This window comes from Loxodonta africana, chromosome 17, assembly GCF_030014295.1.
Source record: "Loxodonta africana isolate mLoxAfr1 chromosome 17, mLoxAfr1.hap2, whole genome shotgun sequence".
Lineage (NCBI taxonomy): Eukaryota > Metazoa > Chordata > Mammalia > Proboscidea > Elephantidae > Loxodonta > Loxodonta africana.
In genome coordinates this window covers 48,541,570-48,563,643 of record NC_087358.1, presented here as the reverse complement: position 1 = coordinate 48,563,643, position 22,074 = coordinate 48,541,570, and positions in this window count along the sequence as shown.

The following is a 22,074-nucleotide window of genomic DNA, read 5'->3' as shown; positions in this document are numbered from 1 at the left end:
CGGGATGTGCTTTTATACTGTAATAACTTACTGATATGGAAATTGGTACTGATAACTTGTTTGCCTAGAACTGAGAAATTTCCCTGCAGATGGGACTTTCAGTGCTAAAAACTGGGAAAGGCCTGGGCAAACCGAGATGAACTGGCCTCCCTATGAAGTGGTGATGACATATTTAGTACAGCTGTCACCTGCGGTAACTGGCAATATAGTAAATTTACTTAACTTTTTCACTTGGGTAAGGTGGTATCCAGGTAGATGTTGAAATTGTGAGCTTGATGGTTTTACTGTATGTGATAAGATTCTGCAGCACAGACAAGAAGAGCTCAGGAAAGAATCGACGACCAGTTTGCAGCCAGAATTGTTGGATTGGAAACTAAAACTGTTTCTCATCTCCAGCCCTTCCAGCCACCAAAATTTCAAAACCAGAGTGCTCACGGTAAGATATAGTGTTAGGCTAAAGATCAAGTCAAGGGTATGCCTGTAAAACCCCTTTTCGAAGCTGTCTAGAAGTGATGAGGTGGTCTCTAGTTGGCACTTTCAGCAAGGAAATAGGCCTCCTGGAGGATGTATGGGCCACCAGGCATGAAACAAATAATTATATCTAACGAGAAAGACATATACTTCCAAGAATTGTGGAGTCTAATATAGAACATCTACAAAGCATTTGGGAGACATGCATTTACAAACATGCCCTAAGTCTGAGTTAAAAGATATTGATGATGATTTAAATACTAAAGAAGAAGATCTTCTGGACTCCGACTTTCCACAATTTTCTTCTCTATTTCTAAAAAAGACTCATTTTACAATACCCTCTTTGGATGTGACCAAGGAGGATGAGAGACATAGGGGGCAGTCCTGGCACTGAGGTAGAGCTCTCCAGCCTACTTACAGATGCATGAAAATAAATATTGTTTTGTGTGTATTGTTGTTGTCGTTAGGTGCCATTGTGTAGTTTCCAACTCAGAGTGACCCTATGTACAACAGAATGGAACACTGCCCTGTCCTGCGCCATCCTCACAATCTTTGTGTTTGAGCCCATTGATGTAGCCACTTTGTCAATCCATCTCATTGAGGGTCTTCCTCTTTTTTGATGACCCTCTACTTTATCAAGCATGATGCTGTTCTCCAGGGATTGGTCCCCCTGATAACCTGTCCAAAGTACGTGAGACAAAGTTTCGACATCCTTGATTCTAAAGAGCATTCTGGCTGTACTTCTTCCAAGACAGATTTGTTTGTTCTTTTAGAGATCCATGGTATATTCAATATTCTTCCCCAACAACATAATTCAAATTCTTCTTTGGTCTTCCTTATTCATTGCCAAGCTTCCATATGCATATGAGGAGACTGAAAACACCATGACTTCGGTGAGGTGTACCTTAGTCCTTAAAGTGATATCTTTGATTTTGAACACTTTAAAGAAATCCTTTGCAGCAGATTTGCCCAATGCAATGCTTCATTTGATTTCTTGATTGCTGATTCCATGGGCTTTAATTGCGGATCCAAGTAAAATGAAATCGTTGACAACTTCAATATTCTCACCATTTGTCATGATGTAGCTTATTGATCCAGTTGTGAGGATTTTTGTTTCCTTTATGTTGAGGTATAATCCATCGTGAAGGCTGTAGTCTTTGATCTTCATCAGTAAGTACTTCAAGTGAATGAGATTTAATAGGTTTAAAAGAAGTGTATTCAAAAATTTATAAAAATTCTGAAATTTATTACAGAAACAACTCATATGGTTTATGATTTATCTTCTAGAAAATGTATTTCCTCCTTCTATATTTTTTCTTTACAATTTATAACAGATTATTATGTACCAATAAATTGCACATATAATTTAATTTAAATCAGCATCCAAATACCCATGAAAAATACAACAAAATTTTGATGAAAAAAAATTTTTTTTTCAGTGTCAGAAAATATTACAAAATCCAAAAAAGGTAGAGCTTTTATCTGTAGGGAATTACTTATAAACCACAGACACTATTTTGCTCACAATCATAATTTTTATTTATTTATTTTTTAAATTGTACTTTAGATGAAGGTTTACAGAGGAAACTAGTTTCTCATTAAACAGTTAATACACTTATTGTTTTGTGATATTGGTTCCCAACCCCACGACACGTCAATACTCTCCCCTTCTCGACCTCGGGTTCCCTATTACCAGTTTTCCTGACCCTTCTTACCTTCTCGTCCTTCCTCCTGGGCTAGTATGCCCATTTAGTCTCATTTTCTTATGGGCCTGTCTAATCTTTGGCTGAAGGGTGAACTTCGGGGGTGACTTCATTACTGAGCTATATGGGTATCCAGGGGCCATATTCTCAGGGTTTCTCCAGTCTCTGTCAGACCACTAAGTCTGGTCTGTTTTTCATTTGTGAGTTAGAATTTTGCTCTACATTTTTTTTCCAGCTCTGTCCAGGAGCCTCTAGTGTAATCTCTGTCAGAGAAGTCGGTGGTGGTAGCTGGGCACCATCTAGTTGTGTTGGACTCAGTCTGGGGAAGACTGTGGTACTTGTGGTCCATTAGTCCTTTGGACTAATCTTTACCCAGTGTCTTTGGTTTTCTTCATTCTTCCTTGCTCCAGGTGGGATGAAACCAGTGGAGTATCTTAGATGGCCACTCACAAGACTTTAAAACCCCAGTCGCTGCTCACCAAAGTAGAATTTAGAGAATTTTCTTTATAAACTATGTCATGCCAATTGAGCTAGATGTTCCCTGAGACCATGGTCCCCACGGCCCTCAGCCCAATAATTTGATGACCATAATTAAAAAATAATACTTCTGGGGGCAATACTTATGTGTCATATCGTTTGCACAGAGCTTGCAAAATATGCGCCTAGGGTTACAAAAATATATTTTACTTAACCTTAAAATGGTGTAGTTCCTCAGGAATCACTGGCAAGAGTAGAGCTCAGTGTGAGTAGATACTTATTCTTTACTGTAATTTATTTTTCTCAAAACAAAGCTATGTCACTTCACTGTTTAGAATCTTCAGTGGTTCCTCAAGCCTGTAAGATATCAACTCTATTTCTTAGCGTGGAATGAATGACTGTCTTCAATATGGTACTGTTTATCTTTCTAGCTTATGTCCCAACAATTTGTTCATCATATGCTTTGCACTTGAGTTACATTGGGTTATGTTTGTGTCTCTAGAAAACCATGGAATTTCATAGCTTTGTGACTTTCTGTATTCTGCTTTCTGTGCTGGGCATGGTTGTATTGCATCTTGCACTCTTGGAAAACCCTTTTATTCCTCAAGATGCAATTTAAAAAAACATAATTTGCTTTCTTCTCTTGTTCTTCCACATTTCTATATGAACATCCCAGTTGATTCTGACCTACCCTTATTTTATTAATAGTATGTATATCTCTCCACACCTAACTTGAGACATCTCTGTATCTTTGCATCTCCAACTCCTTAGAACAATACTACACTCGGTCAATGTAGGAAGGTAACATGACTGACGTTGGGACAAACAAAAGAATTGTTTAGTTCTTAACATGATTCCTACTGGTAAGTTTGGTCATGATTAATTTAGAATATGGGGTGTTTGCTTATATCTTCTCTTAATCTTCTACTTGTAGGAAGATTATCTTTAGACTGGCCCTAGAACTTCATACTTATGCTTCTAAACTTATGCATTTTCAAATAGTGTAAACATTTGCCATAATTTGCTAACATTTAGTTCAAGTTCACTAAGTCAGGAGCAAAAGAATGATATTATATATATGCAAATATATGTGTGTGTATGAAAACTTATGAGGAATAGCTACAGTCAAATGAATAAACTACAGAAAATAAAACTCTGATGTAATAATATGGAGACTAAAAAAGCGGGAATTGACAAGCTGATTTAACTGTAATGGAGGCAGTGCTGAAATAGATTTGCAGCAGTAACAGATGTACATGAATGAATAAAACATATGTAGAATTTTTCATAAATATATCTGGAAATTTTTCATAATTTGCAAGTATTACATTTGCTGCATTGTTGAAATGTTCATAAATTAGATGTTAAAGATATTTTAGTATAGTTTGTTGTGATTGCCACATGTGACACTACTTTTTAAATTGTTTTAGTCCAAATACCCCTCTTAAATATCTTGGTATTTCTTTTTGGGTCGTATTTCAGAAATCTCTTAAATAAGTTCTTTCTTTTTTTTTTAATTTTAGTGATATACACCCAACAAAACATGCAGTAACTCATCAATTTCTACACATACAATTCAATGACATTGAAGAAATTCTTTTTTAACCAATAGCAATAAAATTGCTTTGCGATCAGTAAGTAAAAATTTCCAATTTTATTTGTCAATGGTTCCCAATTAGAGGGTTTCTCCCCAGAGAGGACATTTGATGATGTCCAGAGGCATATTTGGTTGGCACAACTGAATGGCTGCTAGTGGCTTCTAGTGGTTAGAAGTCAAGGGTGTGTTAAACACCCAAAACATTGAATAATCTTGTCCAAGATATTAATAGTGCTGAAGTTGAGAAAGTGGTTCCACTTGTGCCTCCTTCCTATATTTAGAAGATCTTTTCAGATCTTTCAATGAATTAGCCCAAATTCCCATTTTCTTAGTCAGCATTAAGTGGAATCAAGTTCTGTCATTTCTTTTTATTTCAAAATATTCAAAAGAAACTCTCAAAGCCTCCACTTAGATAAAGATATTTCTCCATGTATTTCTTTTTTTGTTGATTTCTGGCACCTAATGATAGTTTCATAATTATTTAAATTGGAATCAGGTCTTTTTGATCATGTCCATTGTAGTTGTATAATTCAATAAATTAGGCATGCCTATCTTGAGCTCCTTGGAAACTCTATGGGGCAGTTCTACTCTGTCCTATAGGGTCGCTATGAGTCGGAATCGACTGGACGGCACTGGGTTACTGGGTATCTTCAGCAAGACAGGTCTCTATGAAGGATCCAGAACCTCTACATTATAACCCACTCTTTCCTGGAAAATATCTTATTAAAAGGGTAGAAAAGAACTTGGGGGAGATAACCTAGCTGCTGTCACCTCTCTAGGCAACATTCTAACTAAATTATTTCATGTAGGAAAAACTTTAAGATGTCTTCAGTAGAAATATTTCCAACTTTCAGTATTCAGTTCAACTTGGTTGAAATAATTGAGAGAGTGTCTGTGTGCAAAGTAAACCAGGATGCCCGCCATCACTAATTTGTTCCCAAAATAAGACATGGGATGAAGAGGTATTAAAGTAAATGATTCATTACCATGACACCAAAATATTCTGAGTAAACTCAGAAAAAATTGCTCTAATGAAGTCCATCAAATGCTATGTTCTAACTATATTCGGAATTTAAAAATATGTTCTGAAGTTCATTCTCAGTACATTTATGATTATCCTCTTAATCAAGCTATTAAATGTGGTACTAACTACTTTTTTTTTTTCCTTTGAGATCTATTTCTGTGAAAAATTTCACCAATTACCTCTGAGGTGTATATATATAATAATTATTTATATATTTATAAATATGTATATGGAAACCCTGGTGGCGTAGTGGTTAAGTGCTACGGCTGCTAACCAAAGGGTGGGCAGTTCGAATCTGGCAGCTGCTCCTTGGAAACTCTACAGGGCAGTTTCACTCTGGTTTTTATATATATACGCACACACACATGGATATTGTCTTAGGCTGGGTTCTCTAGAGAACCAAAAGCAATAAAGTGAATAAATATATATATAGAGAGAGATTTATATTAAGGAAATGGTTCACATGGTTGTAGAGGTTGACATGGTCCAATTACGTGGGTCAAGCTGGAGGCTTCTCCTGATTCATGTAGCCACAGAGGCTGGTGAACCCAAGATGGCCAAGTCAGTCAGCAGGGTTCTGGCTCACAGGCTGTGAAGACTGAGGAATCGCAAGAGTGTCAGGCAAGATGACAGGTAAGCTGCTACCTTGAGCCTGATGAACTCCTATTCATAGCTCAGACAAACAGAAGCCAGCTGTAGGATCCAGTGTAAGGAAAAGCCCATGAACCTTGCCATGAAGTCCAGATATATTGGATGCAGGCCACACCCCCAAGGAAACTCACTTTCAACTGATTGGCTACTCACAGCATATCCCATCATGGAGGTGATCACATTATATCAAATCACATCATGGAGGTGATCACATCATTATACAATTGCCAGACTACATCAGAACTGCCAAACCACTGAGAATCATGGCTCAGTCGACACACAACCTAAATGATCACAGTTCGTGCCTTGTCAACTTGATACCTGCACACATCTCCTTAAACCATACATAATCTCTGATTAAGACAATAATAAATTCATAAGTGCACCTAACATGATACAACTAACACACATACAACCAAAAACATTTGAGCTCTATTTACATCTTATATTTTATAAGTCTAGCACACATACAACCAAAAACACACTAGCCGTATTTATGTCTTATATTTTATAAGTGAAGAAAACAAAAATATTTGTTGCACACATACAAGGCAGAAATATTCACAACAATTACAGTCCTCGTTTGTGCAAGTGGTCATGTGGTTTTAACTGATACTTAGAGCTATCTTCTTCCACCACCCATTCCATATTCCCTTTGCCCTCAGCAAGCATCTCAGCTGGTTGTGGTTCTTTGCCTGGTGGGGTGACACAAACCTTCATTCCTGAAGGGTCTGGGCCATTGTAGTCATGTGAGAATTTGGGTTGCTGTAGTTTTCCATTGACTTTAACCACAGCATGGTAGTACTAAGAGATGCCCTAAGGGACCTCCTGTATTCCAGACATACTCTTCTTTACCTCCATTATTAATATCAATCTGATTTCCCCTTGGTAATCAGGATCAATCACACGAGCTATTATGGTGACTTCTTTCTTTGCCTGTTGATCCAGAGGCATTAGAAGCCCAAAGTGGACAGGTGGCATTCTTAACTTCCAGCTCAATGGAATCTGTTGTGTCTCCAGATGCGAACAGTTCTCCCTTTGGAATTAAGACCTCTAGACCTGCAGAGCATAGGGTTATGGAGACAGGAAGCAAAAATTTTGTGAGTGGGTCACTAGGGGTAATAGTGAGTGGTGCCACTCCCATTTCCACCCCTTGATTCCTGAACCCATGAATCCTGGCTCTGGGAGAAATAGCACCATATACTGGGCACTGGTTTAAAGCATATACAGCCTCCTGGAGAACATTACCCCAACCCTACAAGGTATTACCACCTAGCTGGTGTCATAATTGTGTCTTCAGAAGGCCATTCCATCATTCTATCAAGCCAGCTGTCTCAGGATGATGGGGAACATTATACGACCAGTATATTTTTGAGCATGAATCCATTGCTGCACTTAACTTGCTATGAAGTGAGTCCCTGGATCAGAGGCGATGCTGTGTGGGATACCATGACATTGGCTATGTCATTCTGTAAGTCAAGTCCACAGATGGTAGTTTTGGCAGAAAAATTGTATGCGGGGAAGGCAAACCTGTATCCAGAATAAGTGTCAATTCCAGCAGGAACAAAATGGTGTCCTTTCCATGATGGAAGCAGTCCAATGTAATCAATGTGTCATCGGGCTTCTGACGATCACCTCAAGGAATGGTGTCATATTGGGGACACAATGTCTCTGCTGCTGGCAGATTGGGCACTCAGCAGTGGCTGTAGAGGTTGGAACGCCCCATGCCCTTGGATCAGGGTAGAGGCTTTTCCCAACTCACAGAGCTGCAGAAACTGGTGAACTCAAGATCAGTAGGTTGGAGAGCAGGGCTCCCACTCACAGGCTGTGAAGGTTGAGGAATCCCCAAGGTCAGCAGGCAAGACCACAAAGTTTCTTATGATTCACACAGCTGCAGGGGCTGGTGAACCCAAGATATGCAGGTCAGGTAACAAGGCTCTTGCTTGCAGGGCAGGCTGTGGGGACAGACGAATCCCAAGATGGACAGGTAAGCTGCCAGCTCAAGTCCCAAGAACTGGAGGTCAGACAAGAGACAGCTGCTGGATCCAGAACAAGCCAACAACCTTGGGAAGGTGAGCAGGAAGGAAGTAGGTGGCAGAAGGTGGAGAGATGAAGGCCAAGGGGGAGGTGAGCTGCCACAGGCCACACCCCTGCTGGTACCACTCAGAAGATTCCATCATGGGGGTGATCACATATCAAATTTCAACAAGGAAGTGATCACAACATTATACAACTGTCAAAACACTGAGAATCATGGCCCAGTCAAACACACAATCTTAACCATCACACTATCTACTTAATTGTTAAAATTCTCCTCTGTTGAGGTCACCCTTTGGTGAGAACTCACAGGAGACACAAATACCTTCACTTCTTTGGCCCATTCAGAGAGGTCTAGCCGCATCTCTCTTTCCCATACATCCTTGTCTCCAGTTCTCCAATCATGTTCCTTCCAAGTTCCTGACCATTTAGCCAAACTATTGGTCACAGCCCATGAATCAATACACAATGGCACCTCTGGTCATTTCTCCTTCCAAGCAAAATGAAAAACCAGGTGCACTGCTCAAAGTTCTGCCCACTGGGAGGATTTTCCTTTGCTGCTGTCCTTCAGCAAGGTCCCAGAAAAGAGCTGTTGTGCTGTTGCTGTCCATTTTCAAGTGGTGGCTGCATATCATGCAGAACCATCTGTAAACCAAGCATGAGTTTTCTCTTACTCAGTCAACTGATCATAAGGAGCTTCCTGTGAGGCCATAGGTGCAGACTGGGAGATGAAAGGTAATATGACAGGATAGAGACCTCGGGCATTTGGGTCACTTCCTCATGCAACTTACTTGTGCCTTCAGGTCCTGCTCAGGCCAGATCATGTATATGTCACTTCCATTTAATTATGGAGAGCTGTTGTGCACGTCCAGCTTCATGGCTTTGCGGGTCAGACAACACCCAGTTCATGATGGGTAACTCGGTTGCATGGTGACTTGGTGGCCTATGGTTAAACATTCAGTCTCTATTAAGGTCCAGTGACAAGCCAAAGGCTGTTTCTCAAAAGGATAGTAGTTATCTACAGAGAATGGTAAGGCTTTGCTCCAAAATTCTGAGTCTGTACTGTGATTCACCAATAGAGGCCTGCCAAAGACTCCAAATAGCATCTTTATCTGCCACTGATACTTCAAGCACCATTGGATCACCTGGATCATATGGCCCAACTGACATAGCGGCTTGTACAACAGCCTGAACCTATTGCAAAGCCTACTCTTGTTCTGGGCCCCACTCAAAACTAGCAACTTTTCAGGTCACTTGATAAATAGAATGGAGTAGCACACCCAAATGAGGAATGTGTTGCCTCCAAAATCCAAAAAGGCCCACTAGGCATTGTGCCTCCTTTTTAGTTGTGGGAGCAGCCAGATGCAATAACTTATTCTTCACTTTAGAAGGTGTATCTTGACATGTCCCACACCACTGGACCCTTAAAAATTTCACTGAGGAGGAAGAGGGCTGAATTTTTATCAGATTAATTTCCCACCCTCTAGCAAGCAATGCATGTTTTACCAGTAAGTCCAGAGTCGTTGACACTTCTTTCTTCTAGATCCAATCAGCATAATGTCATCAATGTAATGGACCAGTGTGATGTCTTGGGAAAGGGAAAGGCGAACAAGATCCCTGGGGACTAAATTATTACATAGGGCTACAGCATTGATATAGTTCTGAGGTAGGACACTGAATGTGTATTGTCAGTCTTGCCAGCTGAAGGCAAACTGCTTCTGATGGTCCTTTGAGACAGGTATGGAGAAAAATGCATTAGCCGGATCAATAGCTTCATACCAGGTACCTGGAAATGTATTAATTTGCTCAAGCAATGAAACTACATCTGGAGAAGCTGCTACAATTGAAGTGACCACCTGGTTAAGTTTGTGATAATCCGCTGTCTTTCTTCAAGATCCATCTGCTTTTTACACAGGCCAAATAGGCAAGTTGAATGGGGATGTGGTGGGGGATCACCACCCCAGCATCCTTCAAATTCTTGATGGTGGCAGTAATCTCTGCAATCCTTCCAGGAATGAGATATTGCTTTTGGTTTATTATTTTCCTAGGTAGGGGCAGTTCTAATGGCTTCCACTTGGCATTTCCTACCATAATAGTCCTTACTCCATTTGTCAGAGATTCAACGTGGGGGTTCTGCCAGTTGTTGAGTATATCTATTCCAATTATGCATTCTGGAATTGGGAAAAATCACTACAGGATGGGTTCAGAGACCCAGTGGACCTACTATGAGATGGACATGAGCTCTATTAACCTGACCTCCATGTGCCCCTACTCTGACTGGTAGGCCACAGTGATGTTTTGGATCTCCTGGAATTAGTGTCAGTTCAGAACCAGTATCCAATAATCTCTGAAAAGTCTGTATCCTTTTCACTAGTGAATAGTCAGTCTCATAAAAGGCCATAGATTCCTTTGGGGAAACCTGGGAGAAATATTAACAGTATAAATTTATTGGCAGTGTAGTGAGGTCCTTCTTCAAAGGACTCAACTTCCCCTTCATTCAAGTTGTTGTGGGTCTTTGAATTTGATCAAGTCTGGAACTGAGTAAGGGGTCATTACTCTCTATTCCAGCAATTCGAGTTAGACTGTTGTTCATTTGACCTAAAATTCTTTTGCTTGTACAGATCAAGTAAATATTAAGTAAATTTCCTATCTATTACACTCCTAAGGACACCATGACAAAGTAGCCAACATCATAAAAGCCATAAATGCTGACTAGTCAGACTATTCTGATTACTGCTTTGTTGTCACTGTCCATAATGGTAATCATGCCCACCTTGTCTTTGTCAATTGAGTGGCACCACTTGACCCCATCCACCTGGGGTCCAATCAGCCCCATTGTGATTATATGTCTTAATTCAGTTAGGGCAGTTCTCACTGTCAAATCTGACTTATATAAAAGAGCAACCATAGCAGTCTTCAAGGATGGTGGGACTCCTTTTGAAAATTTGTTTCCCACAGTTGTGGTAAAAGGTGTGTCCTTTGGGCACTCCATGTGTGGGTCTGTTGGTCTAACCTGATAAATCCACTTTAACACGCCAGTTTCCCCAAGCCGTTGGCAACTTTCTTCTACAGTATACTAAGGAAGATCTGGTACTTCAACTTGATTTAGTATACGCCGCCGTGTAATCCATGCTTCAGCAACCAACCAAATAAACTCTCGACCTGAAATATTGAATGAAGAATCTGTGCTTAGCGGGCCTATATCAATAAAAAACAAAAACAAAAACAAAAACCTCAGACATATCCATCTTTATGTTCCTTGCACCATTATCCCATGCTGTTAGTAGCCATTCCCACATGTATTACCCAGTTTTCTGTTTGTACATATTAGAAAAGTCAAGCAATTCTTTTGGAGTGTATTGTACCTACTCCTGGGTCACACTTTTTACTTCACCTTTCAGGATTCACCGGTACTTAAGTCTAGTTATAGGTCTAGAAGCCAGAATGGCTGGTGGGGATGTGTTTTGAGAACATTTAGTATTGTCTTGTAAGGCATCTGCCTTAGGTTATGCCCCAGGTAATTACTCAGACAAGGGCTCTTTAGAAACAACTGCATTAATCTCATCTGATGGGGGCACAGAGGTTAAAGGTTTTACTGGGGAGGGTGGTTTAGCAGACAAGCATGGAGTAATCTCTTCAGATGGGAGCGAGGGGACTGGTTCTGTTGGCAGGGGTGGTCCAATGGAATTTAGGGACTCAGTGTACCCAGCCTCATAATTATCTGCCCATGTCCCCATTCCAAATTTCAGGATCCTGTTTCTTCTCAGTCAATGCCTTCACTTTAATTTCAGATACCACTTGATGTTGGGAATGGAGTTGGTGTTGTAATTAAGCCACAGCGACTCTTACAATAAGACTCTGAGTTCGGTTTTTGGCAATATCAGCTCTGTTACTACAAAAATTTAGACTTTCTTTCAAGGCACAAGTGGAAACTTTTGAGTCTTTTATGTGGTGCTTGAGCTTTGACTGTGAATCCCTGAGCTCATCTCTTCCACCACTTTGTCTAGCAAAAGTAGGGCCAACCAACCAGCTTCCTTATATTTCTTATTATGACAAAATTATAGAAAGGTATTAAACATGCGATCACCCAGAGCCTCACCTTTCACCAGTACCAGATATATTGGGGGTGATATTTTCTGTATTTCTATTTCCACCTCACACCGTATATTAGCAGTGCACTCTTTACTACTGGAAACAGAGTCATCAATATCTCTAAGATAACCAGACTTGGAAACTAGTTTAGAAAACTCATCCTTACAATTTTGTTTCTCTAGAACCACTCTTGGTACCAAATATCCTAGGCTGGGTTTTCTAGAGAAGCAAAACCAGTAAACTGAATAAATATATACAGAGAAGATTTCTGTTAAGGAAATGGCTCACACAGTTGTAGAGGCTAGAATCTCTCAAGTCTGTTGGTCAGGCTGGAGGCTTCTCCTGATTCACGTAGGCTTAGGGGCTGGCAAACCCAAAATCAGCAAGTCAGACAGCAGGGCTCTGGCTCACAGGCTATGAAGACTGACAAATCCCAAAATAAGCAGGCAAGACGGCAGGTAAGCTGCTATCTCAAGTCTCAAGAACTGGAGGTTAGAAGAACAGGAGTCAGCTGCAGGATCCATTGTGAGCAAAAGACCATGAGCCTTGCCAGAAAATCCACCTATATTGGATGTAGGCCACACCCCCAAGGAAACTCCTTTCAAATGATTGGCTACTTGGGGCAGATCCCATCATGGAGGTGATCACATCATGCCACTGCCAAACTACATCATGACTGCCAAAACACTGAGCAACAGGGCCCAGCCAAGTTGATACACAACCTTAATGATCACAGGTATAAATACATATAATAGACTGTACACATAAATATGTCTAGTAGTTATATATCTATATATTTCTATATAGTTATATATTTCTCCACTCAAAAGACTGCACACATTTATATATTTCAACCTATATAAAGAAAAAACATACAATAGGTGATACTTAGCACTTATTTATTACTTCATGAAAAGCCATATTCTGGAATAAAAATAGAGGTAAGAAAGCTTTGTGGTATAAATTGATTCAAAATTTTGTTGTTTTATTTTTTATATCTGTTTAGCTGAAAAAAGAAAATATATGACTTATTTAAGAAACTTTTATAACATTTTAATCTTCATTATGAGTGATGGTTGTATTTCATTGGGAACAAATTTGCTTAATCCGTATTACCTGCCTTCAAGGAAGAGATAATTCATTGCAGTAGATCGTCAAAGAAACAATACAAATACAAGCATAATAAAGTAGGTCTTATAATAGAAGTAAAATACGAAGACAGAGTGACTATATCTGATTGGGTTTTAAAGCAGATATCATTAAAGAGGTGGCGTTTGACCTGGGTTTTGAAGAATTAAGAAGATTTTCATAAATACAAGATAAAGTTTTCAGGATACAATTTCAAGCAGCACATTCTTTCTCACAGTCAATTGGATTTGTCTCATGATAATGTGTTCTGTTTTGTACAACTTTCAATAAAACCATGGAATCTCAGCTTCTATAAAGAGCTTGATAAATGTTGTTGTTGTTGTTGCTAGGTATCGTCGAGTCTATTCCAACTCATAGTTACCCCATGTGACAGAGTAGAACTGCTCTGTAGAGTTTTCTAAAGTGTAATCTTTACACCAGGCCTTTTCTTCTGCGCCATCAGTGGTTGGGTTCGTACCTCCAACCTTTCGGTTAGGAGCCGAGTCGTTCACTAATGAGCCACCAGAGCTCCTTGATAAATATTATATGAGGGCAAATTCAGATAAATTGTCATAGTATCTATTCTTTAATTTTTAGAGTAAATGCCACTTAGAATATCTAGGTTAGTTTATAGCAAGATAATAGTAATCATAATGTCTTCTAAAAGTAGACACTTTTGATTTCAGTTTCCCAAACATAAGCAAGCGTTTCATGCTTTAGTGTCATTAGTAAATTTCTTTTTTGCAGCATTTTCATGGTCTCTGAGCCCACTAGGCTGAGAGTTTGCAGGTTCCTCCAGTGCTTATTGGTTAATATGTATATGTGACAATACAAAAATAAGAATGGAGAGATAAGTAGAGGTCAGATCATGAAGGACTGTATAATTAAGTTAAAAAAAAAAACAAAAACCTAGTGTTAGTACCAAAGGAAGATAAGTCATATATCAAGGGCACGAAATAGGTAAGAAGGAGAAGGGAGGGAGAGAAGCAGGGAGACAGTGGTAGAGGGAGGGAGAGGGAGAAGTGAAAGAGGGGAAGAAAGTGAAGGAGAGAGGAGGGCGAGAGAGGTGATCTAACATAAGAGAGATAACTGGATAGAATATACATTAAGAAGCGCATACACAGAAATTATAAATTACTATTGTGTTGAGTACAGAGCAGTAGGAAAGCAGAATTACTTGTGACTCCCAGTTTTGAGTTTTGGGAACTGGACTAAACAGGTGGTCCTCCAGAGGTAGTAAAGAAGCAGGAAGGAGGCAGGGACATACTGAGTTCAACTTTTGACATGTTGAGAATGACACATCTCTGGACAGTCAGTAATCATTTGGATATACAGGTTTCAAATTCTGAGAAAAAATTCTGGGCCAGAATTATAAGGTGCATGTCATACGCTCAGAGGTGATATTTGAAGTGGCAGGAATAGATGCAGGGACAGGTTACTCAATAACCAATAGAAGCTTGTGCTTAGGGCATCAACAACAACAAAAAAAGAGATGAACTAGTTGTCCAAAACAAAGACCCATAGATGCTAAGCACACAGGACACAAGGAAAAGCAAGTGACGCAGTGCAAGGGAACTGGCAGGCACTAAATGAAATTGGTACCAGCTCCAGTACATGAGAATATGCCTGCCAGAAATAAATATAATGCAGGGTCATGAGGGTACCCACATGCAAGGTTGTTTAAGCTATGAGGACCCTACCGCCTCAAAACCTTTGTTGACATCTGTCTGCTATGGTCTCCTCCCACGTAATTGAAACTTCTTAGCTTTGTGAGTCCCTTGGGACTATAGAATTTCTTTCTAATAAACAAGAGGTGGGGTGGGTTGTCAAGTCTAACTCTTGCTACATTCACCCAATATGCAACTAGACCCAACATACGTGATTACTGAACAAGGGCGGATTATCTTAATAGATAATGATCCATTTTGAGAGAATTGTCTTGTATATCCATGTTTGGTGATCCAGCAACTCCAGCCAGGAACGCCAGCAATGCTTTTTGCCATGATACAAACACAGGTGGCTGCTTTTGTACACGACCTGGAAAATAACCAACATTAACTCCAGTCCCAGATATCATGCAAAAGCAAGGGAACTTGAATAAGTTGACCATTGCAATGAATATAGTTGAGTTACTTTTTAATTTTATAACATTTATGTGCAGAGATATGTCCTAAGTGTTGTAAATAATATTTGTATCTTGAATTTTAAAATATGTAGAATGTGTGGAATATTCTTTTTGTAGAAAATGTGATATATATTAAAAATCTTAGTATCCCACATCTACTAAAAATTTTATAAACCAGTTCATTTCATTCTGCTAAAATGGCATATACAACTTTCACATTCAGTTGCTAATATTAGTCACATTTATAAAGAAATTACAACATGGATAGCTAAGACACACAAGCACATACACACACACACCTATATATGTGTGCATATATATAATTTACATATATATATGTGTGTGTATATATATATATAACTCACTTATCCCACTGAAATGCATGAGCTACAGAGGAGGGGACACCACAGATTATCAATGCTTAGGGCCCTCATACACTTTAATGCAGCCCTGAATAGATGTGAGGCAGGGAGAAAATGGCTCATGGAAGAGAGCATGGTTGGGAATTATAAAGACTGCAAATAATTAAAGGTTTTCCTTCTCCATCTCTTTTTATGTTGCTTTTTATTTCTTCTCAGGTGAGCATTGTCTCTTCAGGATACTCAGAGTCATGGTAATATTGTTTTGCCGGCACTAATTGACTCACCTCCCATTTTCCATTTACAAGCATACACTCCCCACAGCCCCAAAATGAAAACAGACAGCATAGGGCTTTATCTACAAATCCTTACCAAATTGTGAGCTAGTGAATGTGACCCTTCTCAATTAACAAAAACACTTTAATCTCGTTCTTATGCATCTGGAAATACCTACTGCTGTGAATTGTATTCCCTGGAAAATGGTCAAAGAGAGAATAATTATGGTCATAGCGCCTGTTAACGAATCTCAAATTATACTATAGTGAAATCTGGCTCTTCTACCAGCCCACCTACCATGCTCTGCTAAGCTTCAGGAAATATTCAAACCTAACCACTTGCACAATTGTGATGGAGGCAGTGAAGAGCATTATAATGCACAGGTGGCTGCTCTTATATTCGCATTCATTGCTCTTTGTTCCACTGGGAACATTCCCCACCATTCCCATGTTCCCTACTACCTCACTGGCCACACCATCGCAGTATCCTTGACTGGCTCTTCTTCACCTTCCCACATGATTATTCCTCCCTACGTGATATACTGTATCCTCATGGCTGTTACATGGTGGTGATTTCCAAATGTGTTGCCTTAGGGTCCATCACCTCCCTTCCACCACACATGATTCCTCTGAGATTCGGACTCCTGTATCCAACTCCTTTTCTAAAAAAAATCACTGCTTGAATATCTAGTTGTCGTTGTGTGCCATCAAGTTGATCCTGACTTACAGCAACCCTATAGGACAGAGTAGAACTATCCCATAAGGTTTCTTAGACCGTAATCTTTAAGGAACAAGTTGGCCAGGTCTTTTCTCCTGCAGAGCAGTTGATGGGCTCCAAACACTGACCTTTCAGTTAGCAGCATGGTGGTTAACCATGGTATCGCCAGCGCTCCTTGTGAATATCTAATTTCAAACCAAACCAAACCAGTTGGCTTTGAGTAGATCCCAATTCATAGCAATCTTATAGGACAAAGTAGAACTGGCCATAGGGTTTCCAAGGAGTGGCTGGTAGATTTGAACTGCTGACCTTTTGGTTAGCAGCAGAGCTCTTAACTACTGTACCACCTGGACTCTGAATACCTAGTAAACATCTCAAATTCAACATATGCAATACTAATTTTTAACCATTCCCCAGTTTTCTCAATATCAGTCAATCGTCCCATCATTCACCCAGAAGCTCAAGCCAACATATAGAGAATATTTTTGACTTGTCTTTTTCAGCCCACAGGGAACTGATCTGCCTTTACTATTGCCTCAATATTTAAACTATGATCTCAATCTAACCAATTACTGCCATTTCCACTGTTGCCACCTTTATCCAATTATTTTTCGTTTCTTAAAAGTAATAGTCGTCTAACAGCTACTACCTCATCTCCTTTCTACCCACTTACTAGGATCATAACCTAGTTCATTCCTTCTTCAAGATCTTTGCACTTAATGTGCTTTCTATGGAATGTTATCTCGTTACATCCTTTGCATAGCTTATGCTCTCAGTGAACTCGGGGCCCCACCAAAAGGTCACCACTTTACGAAGGACTTGAACGCTTACCTGGTCTAAATTACCCCTCGGCCTTATCACTTTGTCTGCTGTGTCTGCTTTGCTTTTATTCACAGCACTGATATTTAACCACACGTTCATTTGTATCTGTTTTTATTTTTCTACCATCTGCCTCTCTTACTAGAATTTAAGTGCCTGGAGGCAGGGACTTCTCTTTCTCCACTTTTGTATTCCAAGTATGTAAAATGCTACCTGGTCATGAATACTTGGAATTACTTGTTGAATGAATGCAGGAAAGAGTATTCAAACAATTTAGAAATGCAAGTCTTTTATGTTTGACACAACTCTGCCCTGAACCTTTATGATTAATTCTATTTGGAGGGAACATAGGCAAAATATTTTAGGATAAAGGCAGGCAAAACATGTACCAGCATTCCCCCATTAGTTCCACTAATGATCTTACACATTTACCTGAGAGAAGCCTACTTCTCCAAATTGAATATTCATTTTCTTTTTTCTGTTGCCCTTATGTTTGTCTTAAGAGTGTCTCTAAAGAGTGCCGCCAGGCTGCCATCTTCCAGAGGGTTTTATTTCCTCATGCTGAATGTAGGACTTTTATATTTAGAAGCACAAACTCTTTCCTAATTACAGACAAACTGCTGTTCTAAATTTTGCATGTCACTTCGCAGTTTAGTGCTATGTGATTTACTTGGTACCAATTTTGGTGTCAGAAATTTGACATTTAGATTGCTTTCGAAAAGTGACGTTACAGTGAATTCAGTCCTGAATGAAACTTAGCATCTGCTTTTTTGGCTTCTTTTTGTTTTTTCTCACTACGTGCAATGAGCTACCCATAATGCCACAGTGATAGGCCAAATGCCCAGCATAATATATAAATTCAGAGAAAATATTGTTAACTGCCTGTAAGATAATTTGGCTGAGTTTTTTTTTTTTTTCTCTGAAGTAACGAAGGACTAGATTATAACTTTTATAGTTTACTTGAATAAACATGTATATATTAATTCATGTTTGGTAATGATATGATTTATAGACAAAAACTGGTGGAAATGTTGGTATAATGTAGAATTCTGACATTAGCTAAATTTATACCATAGTTTTGAGTTTTAACTAGCAGATTATCTCTAACTATAGAATAGTATCACTTGCATTTTGTGGTTTTATGCTGCCTCGCTCTCCGTATATACGTATATGTAGTATGTGTGCATGTGTATGTGTAGTCTGTGTACATGTATATATGTGTAAATATATAATTAACAAACTATTAATTAAAATTTCAAAGCAGATTAAAATTCAGATGAACAGAAATTCAAATTCTTTCTGTTTTACTTAATGCTTGTTCTATTCACTACCTTATAAAAATTCAGTTTATGGGTATGTTTTTTTAAAAGAACTATGTAACCTCTATGGTGAAGTATGCTAATACTTTTTAATAGTACAAAAAATAACAGTGTTATTCAAAATTTCCTTTAGGGGTTTGCCTAATTTTTAGTTATGCTTCCAGGCAGCTTGAGAAAGGGCAAACTCATTAAAGGATTTCATTGTGAATATTTTTTCAACCTGTAAAATAAGATTAAAATTACTTTGTTTACAGTTTTGCCTTTGAGCTATTTTCTTCCTTCATTGTAAAATAAGAGCAGCTGCTGGTATGCCCAAATGTTAGTGTAACTTTAAAGAGATTCACACTCCTTTTTGCTTGTTTGATATTAACTTGATATCATAGCTACATAATGAAAATCACCCTTGGCATTTGAAAATTAGAGATGAGAAGGACTCAAATACTTTTATATTTTAGAGTATAGGTAAGTGACATTTCTTCTGCAAGAAGTCTTTGGATCTTATTTAATATTACTCCTATTTTCCATTCATCCCATAATTTCCAACCTAAAATGTTTTGTTTTCTCTTCAGTGACTGGAAATCAGTCTTGTAGATTGTGTTAAATGTTTGTCAATGTTACATTTGATTTGCTGTTATTAGTTGCTGTTGGGTTGGCTCCAACTCATGGTGACCCCATGTACAACAAAACAAAATGTTGACTGATCCTGTATCATCTTCAGAATCATTGGCATGTTTGAGTCCATTGTTCCAGTCATTCGGTGGCACCTTCCAACCTGGGGGGCTAATCTTTCAGCACTATATCGGACAATGCTCTATTGTGATACATTGGGTTTTCATTGGCTGTTTTTCAGAATACGCTGGCATGCCTTCTTAGTCTGTCTTAGTCTGGAAGCATTGCCAAAATGTGCCCACCATGAGTGACCCTGCTGGTATTTGAAATATTAGTGATATATCTTCCAACATCATAGCAATACACAAGCTACCACAGTACAACAAATGGATAGATGAGTGGTGGGCATTTGATTTACACGTAGACAATATAACTGTTCCTTTTTTTTTTTTTTTCCATTTCAATAAGAATTCTTGTTTTTTTTTATAGGAAAAAAAGTGATGAATTGATTATTTCTTCACTAATTACATTACTTGGTAAACATTCTTCTCATAATGTCCAAATCTCACAAAATGTGTTGTCATAGTTTTAAAGATACATTACTAGGATAAATTACTGCAGATTTTTTCATTACAAAAGTTTCATTATGTCAGTTGTCTGATGGTAATTGTTAATTATTTTCTAAATGTTCATTTAGAAGCATAAAATTTAGCCATTGAATTTCTGCTAAGTTTTGTATTTTCTAAAAAAAAAAATGTGGATAAATCCTATGGAAGATAAAATATATTTCTTTTTCTATAAGATAACTTTAACATCTTTTAAAAAATAGGGCTCACCTATAATAGAGAACTTTTTCTGGTGTTTCATATTGGGGTGAAAAATTCTTGTAAAATAATGTTCCCCATACTCCCTGGGTGGCACAATAGTTAAGTGATGAACTTCTTGTCTAAAGATTGACAGTTCAAACCCACCCAGAAGCACCTTGGAAAGCAGGTCTGGTGATCTGTTTTTGAAAGGTCTCAGCCATGAAAACCCTATGGAGCAATTCTACTCTGTACACATAGGGTCACCACGAGTCAAAATCTACTCAACAGCGACTAACAACAACGTTCTCCAAATCTTCCTTTACAGTTTTTTGTTTTCAAAACCTATCAAGAGAGAATTCAATAAATTTACACAAAAATACATCCTTTGTAGAAGAGAGTATATTCAGTTGCTTGATTTGGTTATTATATTCCCTAATATTAAACCATAGTCTATGGCAATAATATTTGTCAATCTTTTTTTTTTTTTTTTTAACCATTTTCACTGCTTTCCATCTTTTGTAGAACATTCTTCTGTATCCCAATTGTCTGGCTAATGCATATTTCATAGAACCTGCTGATCATTATCAGTGTAAAATAAAAAACAAACCAAACCCATTGCCAACGAGTTGGTTCCAACTCATGGCGACCCTATAGCACAGAGTGGAACTGCCCCATAGAGTTTCCAAGGAGCACCTGGTGGATTAGAGCTGCCGGCTTTTTGTTTAGCAGCTGTAGCACTTAAACAAAATGCCATAAGGGTTTCCAAGTCTAAATAAGAAGTAGAAAGAAAAAAGGAATTGAATGTCATGTCTCATCAATAAATAAATTTTATTTTTATTCTTTTCTGTAAAAGATACCCTACTCTAGTACTAATTTTTACTCAAGCTCAGTTCAGAATGGAAACTATAAAGATGGAACATGATTTTCTTCTTGTATTAAATTAGGGCATTTTGTTTTTGCTGCTTATTTATTTTAATAAAAGTGATAGAAACCCATCTGAAATAGCAAATAATTGAGATTTGATAATTTCACTGGGGCTCTGTTTTTTTCTATCGTCTAAATTTGCCTTCCTCTGTGATGGCTTCATTCTGAGGTACACTGTCTATGAAATGGGCAAAACAGCTTATGTAGACCTTATAGCAGCTGTAGACTTACATGCTCCTTGCTGTTCAAAGTTTTAGAAAAAGAAAAGATGTTTTCCCTAATACTAGCACACATGAACAAATGGAAGTGATTAGATCAGAATTCTAAAAATCTGAGGAAATTGTATTGCTAAGGGAGCCAGGAATCTAGAAAAAAAAAAAAATACTTTGATAATTCAAGCCTAAAATCAAGTGATGGGTTCCCAAACTTGCATGAGAAAGCAGCTGCCTGTGAAAACTGCAGAGCCCCAAGGAGACCAACTCAACAAAATCCACTTCAGATACGGCCGTAAAGGAAAAAGAATATAGAAAAAAACTCAAGATGGCAGAACGAGGGAACAAATACATAACCAAAACTTTCTCCAGAAAATTCCTCCTATCAAGCAAAATCAGGGTATTGACCAAAAACCTCTCATGTTCATGGTAGGGGTCCACCCAGCAGGATTCCAAAATTGCTAAGATTGTGTAAGTCTCCAACCTTCCCTTTTCTATATGGAAATGTCTTTTACAGTTATCTTGTTCCTGTTTTATCTTTGAACATTGAGTAGATAACCTGTCTTTTTTAGTTCATAGATCATGAGGAGTTACATAGGATATAGAGGATCTGATACAGAGAACCACCTGTCACCTAGAGGGTATGAACATTCAGCTGGATTCAATGACTGATCGGGATTTTGGATTTTGTTTCTTTTTCTCTTGGGGAAAGATAAGTATGTGCTAAC